At 38.8% G+C, this 7,945-nt stretch overlaps 2 protein-coding genes across 2 annotated transcripts in view; one reads left to right on the top strand and one right to left on the bottom strand.

Annotated features, from left to right (window-relative positions):
• LOC106874002 (mitochondrial inner membrane protease subunit 2) overlaps positions 1-7,945 on the bottom strand; it is a 423,321-nt gene that overhangs the window by 324,550 nt on the left and 90,826 nt on the right. The window lies entirely within an intron of this gene.
• LOC106879667 (leucine-rich repeat neuronal protein 1) overlaps positions 345-7,945 on the top strand; it is a 67,681-nt gene continuing 60,080 nt past the window's right edge. Inside the window, exon 1 of the mRNA XM_014929336.2 lies at positions 345-1,182. The gene's annotated coding sequence lies outside the window, so the exon portion shown is untranslated. The remainder of the gene's footprint in view (positions 1,183-7,945) is intronic.

The raw sequence follows: 7,945 nt of genomic DNA, 5'->3' as shown, positions 1-7,945 counted from the left end.
GAGAGAGAGAGAGAGAGAGAGAGAGAGAGAGAGAGAGAGAGAGAGAGACAGACAGACAGACAGACAGACAGGCAGGCAGGCAGACAGACAGGCAAGCAGGCAGACGGGCAGGCAGTCAGACAGATGGATAGAAAGATAAATCAATGGAGAGAGATTTATCAATAGACATTCAGATAGATAGATAGATAGATAGATAGATAGGCAGGCTAACATATATAAAATCATAAACCGTACAATTTATACAATGAACATCAACATATGTGTTGTCAATACAACTGCTACCTACACTGCCACATTGATCTACAACTTCTACTGCTACCAGCACTATCTCCATCACAAACCTACTCATCATTGTAAGAGCAATCACTTCCAGTAGCAGCACCATCACCCCTCCCCGCAAACCTCCTTCACTTGGAGGCACTCCACACCACTACTACCACCACCGTTACAACACTATTACCACCACCACCACCACTATCACAACAACAACACACTGCATCCACACATAACCTCCATCAGCATAACACTCCCTCACCATCACACACACACATATACACACAATCTCCACCGCTATCGCCAATCTCAACCATCACCATCCCCACCGATCATATTGCCCCACCACCATCATAGTTCACACCAGCACCGCCATATCCACCACCACCACCACACGCCATAATTATCAGAGACAATACTACCACTTACATTGCCCCGACCACACATCTTCGGCACCAACCTTATCACCATTCATCCCCGGCACCTCTCTAAAATCACCACACATCGCCAGAACACACTTCTGTCACCACATACGAACACTACACCACATACACACCGCCACCGGAGCCACAACCACTATCCCAGCCACCTTCACCGCTACTACCACCGCCACTATAACCAATCACCACACACATACACACACACACACATATACACACACACACCATCACTACACCCTACCACTACCACCAGCCATCGCCACAATCACCACCACCACTACCACCAGCAGCAGCCTGCACGTGAAGTGTCCCCCCTCCAGTCCATCCAGCGTGGTAGAGGTGGCAGTTGTATATATCAGAAGTGTGTTGGACAGCCACCCGTGTACAAGAAAATCGGGTGGCTAATACAGTGGTCAGTTAACTGTGATTCAACAACAACAGACACCGGCAGCCACCCGGGGTAGCTGAGGTAGGTGTAACTTCTGCACACCCTGGCCTCTATTGTTTCTTCATCGCCATATATCGTGAGCGCGTGTTGTGTATGTATGCATGCATTGTACCCTTGCTTGTGTGTGTGTGTAAGTATGCTTTCACCTATGTGTAAATGTGTTTATTTTCTTTATATGTGTGGGCATTTTCTTAGACCGAAACTCTGTTTGTGTGTGTGCGTGCGTGCGTGTGTGTGTGCACGCGCGCTGTGTGTGTGACTGTACCTGTCTGTGAATGCGTGCACCTCTGCGTGTTTCTTTAATTCCATGCAATGTGTTAGTGTGTATTTCTTCATACATACAGACAGATAGACAACTAGCAGACAGAGATAGATAGATAGATAGATAAACAAAGTGTGTATTTGAGTGTATAGTTCAATATCCAGTACGTGCGCGCGCGCACGGTATTGTCTGTTGCAGAAATGTGTATATGTGAGTGTTTGTTTACCGTTCCTTCATACGATATCATATCATGTGCGTGAGCGTATACATATGTATGCGTATATTTGCGTGTGTGTGGTGTATGCTTGCGTGTTCTTAATACGATATAGTATGTGTGTATATATATATATGCATGTTTCCTTGTTACAATACACTGTATGTAAACATACATATGAGTTCAGTGTGATCTTGCGTGTGTTTCCGATTCTCCTATATCGTCTAAGTATGTAAACATTCACACACACACACACACGCACGCACATATTTATTTATGAAGACATGAAGACACATTTATAACCACAGAGAAATACAATGTTCCAATACTCATGCCTTTTAGTGATAAGGAATGCGGTTCCATCAAGAATTCGAAACCGAGACATTGACTCATTACGTCAACTTAACGCATCTATGTAAATGCAACGTTCCAAGGAAGCTATAAAGCGTATTATAAGTTTTCTTGCTATGTATATGTATGCAATGTCCTAAGTAATCTCAAGAAATATGTTTGTATCTATTTATTTATCCATATATCTTACTGAATGTTTGCTCATTCGTATATCTGTCTGGTTGCCCCTCCATACACTTATCAACCTAACCGCCTGTCCGTCTGTACGTGTATCTATCTATCTATCTATAAGTACGTCGGTCCCTCTATCTCGCCAGCTTACTGTCCGACCATACATCAATCTATATCCGCCTGTACATCTGTTTATCTATCTATCTATTTGTCTCTTTGTCTGTCTGTTTATCTATCTGTCTATCTATTTGTATGCTAACTGTACGTATGCAGGTGTCCGTCAGTCCATCTATCTAGCTATCTTACGTCCGACCATACATAAATCTTTCTGTATCCGCCAGTCTGCCCGTACGTACATTTGTCTACCTATCAGTCAGGCGACCCACCCATATATCTATCTCAGCTGTCCGTTTGTACATCTGTCTGTCGCCCACCATGTGTGTGTGTGTGTGTAGCTATTTGTCTGTCGGTCCATATATCTATCTGTTTGTCCGGCCACACATAATCTGATAATTTGTGTCAATATATTGGTCCGTCATATTGTATCTACGTATCTGTTTGTCCAAACATGCACATTGTATATGTACGTGTATATATACATGCACATTGTATATGTACGTTCATGCTTGTATCTGTCTATCTATCTATCTAGCTGTCTGTCTATTGGTATGAGTAACGTGAATGCATCTTTCGCTATGTCTGTGTTTGCAGTTGTTTTTCATTCTAACTTCAAAGCAGATACGTGAGCGTTTGTAAGTACCACATGTTCGTGTGTACACACACACACCTCCATCTACATATGTCTATATAATATTCATTGTACACAAGTTCCATGGACTGGTGATTTTAGTGCTCAGGATAAGATGAATGGTGATTAAGTTTAGCAAGTACAAGTGAAATGTTAGCTATACAATTTCTTTACACGTTGGTCTTGTCTTTAGCACGTACAAGACTTCAGCATCTATTTAGGTAGAAATAACACCGTATATTCATAGGTTATCTTTTAATATACAACACAGATTATCCAGTCTGTATACGCCACACGCAAATTGTCCATTTGCTATAGACATAGATAATCCATTAATACACATCACATACATTTTTATCCATTTAAGTACAACACACATTGTCCATTTATATAGATATAGATTATCCATTAATATACCCCACGTAGATTAACTATTTGTATACACATACAATAACTCTTTATAACTCAGATTATTTGCTAATATACACACACTATCCATTTATTTACATAGATTATCTTAATCTACATCAAAGATTATCTTAATACACATTACATAGATTATCCATTTATATACACAGATTATCTATTAAAAATACACTACAGAGATTATCCAATTATATACATACATTATCTATTAATATACACATTACACAGCTTATCCATTAATATATAGTACAGATTATCTACCTGGGAACATAAGGTTTTCAAATGTTACACTTTCTGTTAGTTCCAATGTTCAGGAGATTATGTATCAAAAATATTGTTACTATAAATGATAATAATATTGGTGTATATAAACCACACACCAATATGGTTCTTTCAATACATCAGAAATACAATATTAACATCAATGTTGCTATGTATAAACTATACTTTGTTAAGGCTGTATCAATTCATAAAATACAGATGTCAATATTGTTGAATATAAATCACATATCAAAACAATTATATCAACATATATTATACACAAGACAATATTGTTGAATATAAACTACATGTTGTTAGTTACCATTGCATCATGTAAGTATTAGAGAAAACAATATTGTTGTGTACAAACCACATACTGATATAGTTTAAATACATATATAATACAAAAATTATTGCTGTGTATAAATCACATATTGACAGTTATTAACATCCCATATATAATACAGAAAACAAGTGTTGTGTATAAACTACATACTGAGACAGTTGTCAACATATGTATATAATACAGAAAACAATACTGCTGTGTTTAAACCACATATGGATATGGCTGTATCAATTAAAACATCACTTAAATAAGACACCAATACTGTTGTATATAAACAGCACATTGATATGACTGTCTGACTGGACTTCGTAGGGTTTTCGAGCGAGATCGTTGCCAGTGCCCCTGGACTGGCTCTTGTGCGGGTGGCACATAAAAGACACCATTTTCGAGCGTGGCCGTTGCCAGTACCGCCTGATTGGCCTTCGTGCGGGTGACACGTAAAAGCACCTACTACACTCTCTGAGTGGTTGGCGTTAGGAAGGGCATCCAGCTGTAGAAACTCTGCCAAATTAGATTGGAGCCTGGTGTTGCCATCCGGTTTCACCAGTCCTCAGTCAAATCGTCCAACCCATGCTAGCATGGAAAGCAGACGTTAAACGATGATGATGATGACAGCATTGTTTGATATGTACGGTCAATAGAAGATATGAGACCTCATATTTCAACAAGATAACATGTCCCCCTCCAAACACTAAGATTATTTCTGTATATTCTGCAGAGAACATCCATTATCACCATCAGGCTGTCATCTATTTTTGAAAATTCACACTTACCTTAATTAGGAACTGTATAATTCATAATTATTATTAAGGTGGGGAAAGATGGTGCGCTAGCAGGATTGTTAGCATGGTGGACAAAATGCTTTAGTGGTTTTTCATCTGTCTTTACATTCTGAGTTCAAATGCCACTGGAATTGACTTTGCCTTTCATCCTTTTGGGGTAGCTAAAGTTGTACCAATTGAGCATTGGGGTCAATGCAATCGACTATCGCCCTCTCCAAAAATTTCAAGCCTTGTGCCTATAGTAGAAAGGATTATTAAGATAGGGTACTGCCAGAATCATTGGTGCATCAGATGAAGCTTAGCAGCATTTCTTCTTGCTCTTTACATTCTGAGTTTGAATTCTGTTGAGGTTGACTTTGCCTTCTGTCCCCTTCAGAACTGATAAAATAAATCCCAGTTGAGCACTGAGGCTGATGTAATTGACTTACCCCACCCCTCAAAATTACTGACCTTGTGCCAAAATTTGAAATCATTATTATTACTACGACTACTACTACAACAAAGCAAGCTGGCAGAGTTGTTAGCACATTGGGCAAAATGCTTAGCAGTATTTCATCTGTCTTCACGTTTTGGGTTCAAATTCTGCCAAGGTTGACTTTGCCTTTTCATCTTTTTGGAATCGATAAATTAAGTACCAGTAAAATGTAATCAACTTTCCCCCTCCCCACCAAAATTTCAGGCCTTGTGTTTATAATAGAAAGGATTATTACTACTACTACTACTACTACTAAGGTGGTCAGTTGGCAGAATGGTTAACATGCTGGGCAAAATGCTGAGCTGCATTTCGTCTATCTTTACATTCTCAGTTCAAATTCTGCCAAGGCTATCTGTCTTGCATCCTTTCAGGCTTGATAAAATAAGTACCAGTTGAACACTGGGGTCAATGTAATTGACTTATCTCCTTCCCAAAAATTGCTAGCCTTGTTCCAAAATTTGAAATCATTCCTACTACTACTACTACTACTACTACTACTACAAGGATGGTGAATTAGAAAAACAGTATTTTCTTCTGAATCTTCATATTCTGAGTTCCAAGGTTAACTTTGCCTTCCACCCCCAGCCCCCAAGGTTGATAAAATGACGTACCAGTCAAGTATTGGGATCAGTGCAAGCAACTAACCCCTTCCTCTCAAAAACTGCTGCCCTTGAGCCTAAATCAGAAAAATTTATAAAGGTGGCAAACCAATGGCATTGTTAGAATGTGGTGTGTGTGTGTGGAGGGACTTTTAGCATTTGTTCTGGCACTTTATACTCTGGGTTTAAATTTCATCGAGGTCAACTTTGCCTTTCATAATAAAAGGTAATAATAAAATGAAGTATGGTTTATTATTGTTTATATTTTGAATTACATATATATTGGGGCACTAAAATCTTTTAAGTGCTTAGGGCCTCTGTGGGTCTTAATACAACCTTACCAACACCTATAAATGCAAAACAATTTCTATGATGATTATATGAGAGATACAGTTAGCAGGTGCAGGTGTAGGTGCAGCTGTGTGGCTAACAAGCTTGCTGATCATATGGTCTTGGGTTCCATCCCATTGCATGGTGCCTTAAGAAATGAACGGTGTCTTCTATAGCCCTGGGCCAACCAAAGCCGTGTGAGTGGATTTCGTAGATAGAAACTGAAAGAAAGCTTCTTGTAGGTATGTGTAGTTGTACTCTTATCTTGACATCACATGATGCTGTGGATAAGCATGTTGTTCATTTCCAGTCTTCCATGAAAAATATGTCCAACCATAGAAAACATTAGCTTCCTTAGAAACATGTGAAAGGTGACTTTAGGAAGGGCATCTAGGTGAAGAAAATATGCCCCAACAAATTCCATCTGACCCATGCAAGCATGAAAAAGTAGATGTTAATGATGACGATGATGGTTAAGGGTCTCCTCTCTAGCATCAAAAACAATTAAACAAAACTTGGAAAACATACATAAAAATACCAAAAGTTAACAAATACTTGGTGAAAGTATCATTATCATTTAACATCTATTTTCCATGCTGGCATGGGTTAGATAGTTTGACCAGAGCTGGCAAGCAGAAGAGCTGCATCAGGTACCAGTCTGATTTGGCATGGTTTCTAATGGCTGTATGCCTTTCCCAATGCCAACCACTTTACAGGGTGTTATGGGTGCTTTTACGTGGCATCAGCATGGGTGCTTGCATGGAAGCTTTTTATGTGACACCAGCACAGATGCTTTTTATGTAGAATCAGCAAAAGGCTCCTGCAGGCCAATCTTCTTCAGCATGGGGAGCAACATTAACAATTTTGCTGTGGAGGATGAGTCTTATTGTGTACAGCAAGGCACCAAAGACCCTAGGATAGGATTACTATTTTCAGGAACACACCTATTGAACATTTCCTTATAGGAAAATTGTTGATATCTTTACAGATATAGTTGTGCATAAATTCAGTGAAAGCAATAACAAACAAAATAATGGATACATTTCTTATACTGCAATGTCTTTGATTCAATAGCTAAACCAGTGTAATTTTTCAATGTTTTAGCTCACTTCTGCACAACAATATATTCATTCAATATTTGCTGTATTAATTATTAACACACTATTGTCATTTTGTCATGGAAAAAGAAAAGACCCAACATATTTTATGTGATATCTGATGGGTCATCTACATGGAGATAATGAGATGGGAGGTTCATATGTGTACCATAGAGACTTGAAACTGAGTGGCTTGACATATGTAGAAAAGATACATTTATTCATGGATAATAGAATTGGTATAGCTGCTGACAAAATTCCTTGTAGTATTTAGTTAAATACCCATATGTTCTACATCATTATCATCATCATCATTTAATGTCCACTTTTCCATGCTTGCATGAGTCAGATGGAATTTGTTGAGGCAGATTTTCCTGCTGCCAACCCTCACCTGTAATAGTTCCCAAGGCTAGATATGTTTTCTACAGAAGACTGGAAACAAACAACACCACTTATATGACAGTGACGCTTATTTACAACCATCATGTAATGTCAAGACAAGTGTACAAACACACACACATAAATGGGCTTCTTTCAATTTCCATTTACCGAATCCACTTGCAAAGCTTTGGTCAACTTGAAGCTATAGTGGAAGACACCTAAGCTGCTGCACCGTGGTACTGAATCCACAACTACATTGTTGGGAAGCAAGTTTCTTAACCACATAACCACACCTGTGCCTATACCTAAGCCCAAATACCTTTTTTTTTTTTTTTTTTTTT

This window comes from Octopus bimaculoides, chromosome 4, assembly GCF_001194135.2.
Source record: "Octopus bimaculoides isolate UCB-OBI-ISO-001 chromosome 4, ASM119413v2, whole genome shotgun sequence".
Taxonomy (NCBI): Eukaryota; Metazoa; Mollusca; class Cephalopoda; order Octopoda; family Octopodidae; genus Octopus; species Octopus bimaculoides.
The sequence above is the reverse complement of the archived record's forward strand: the minus strand, read 5'-3'. Positions and strand labels throughout refer to the sequence as shown.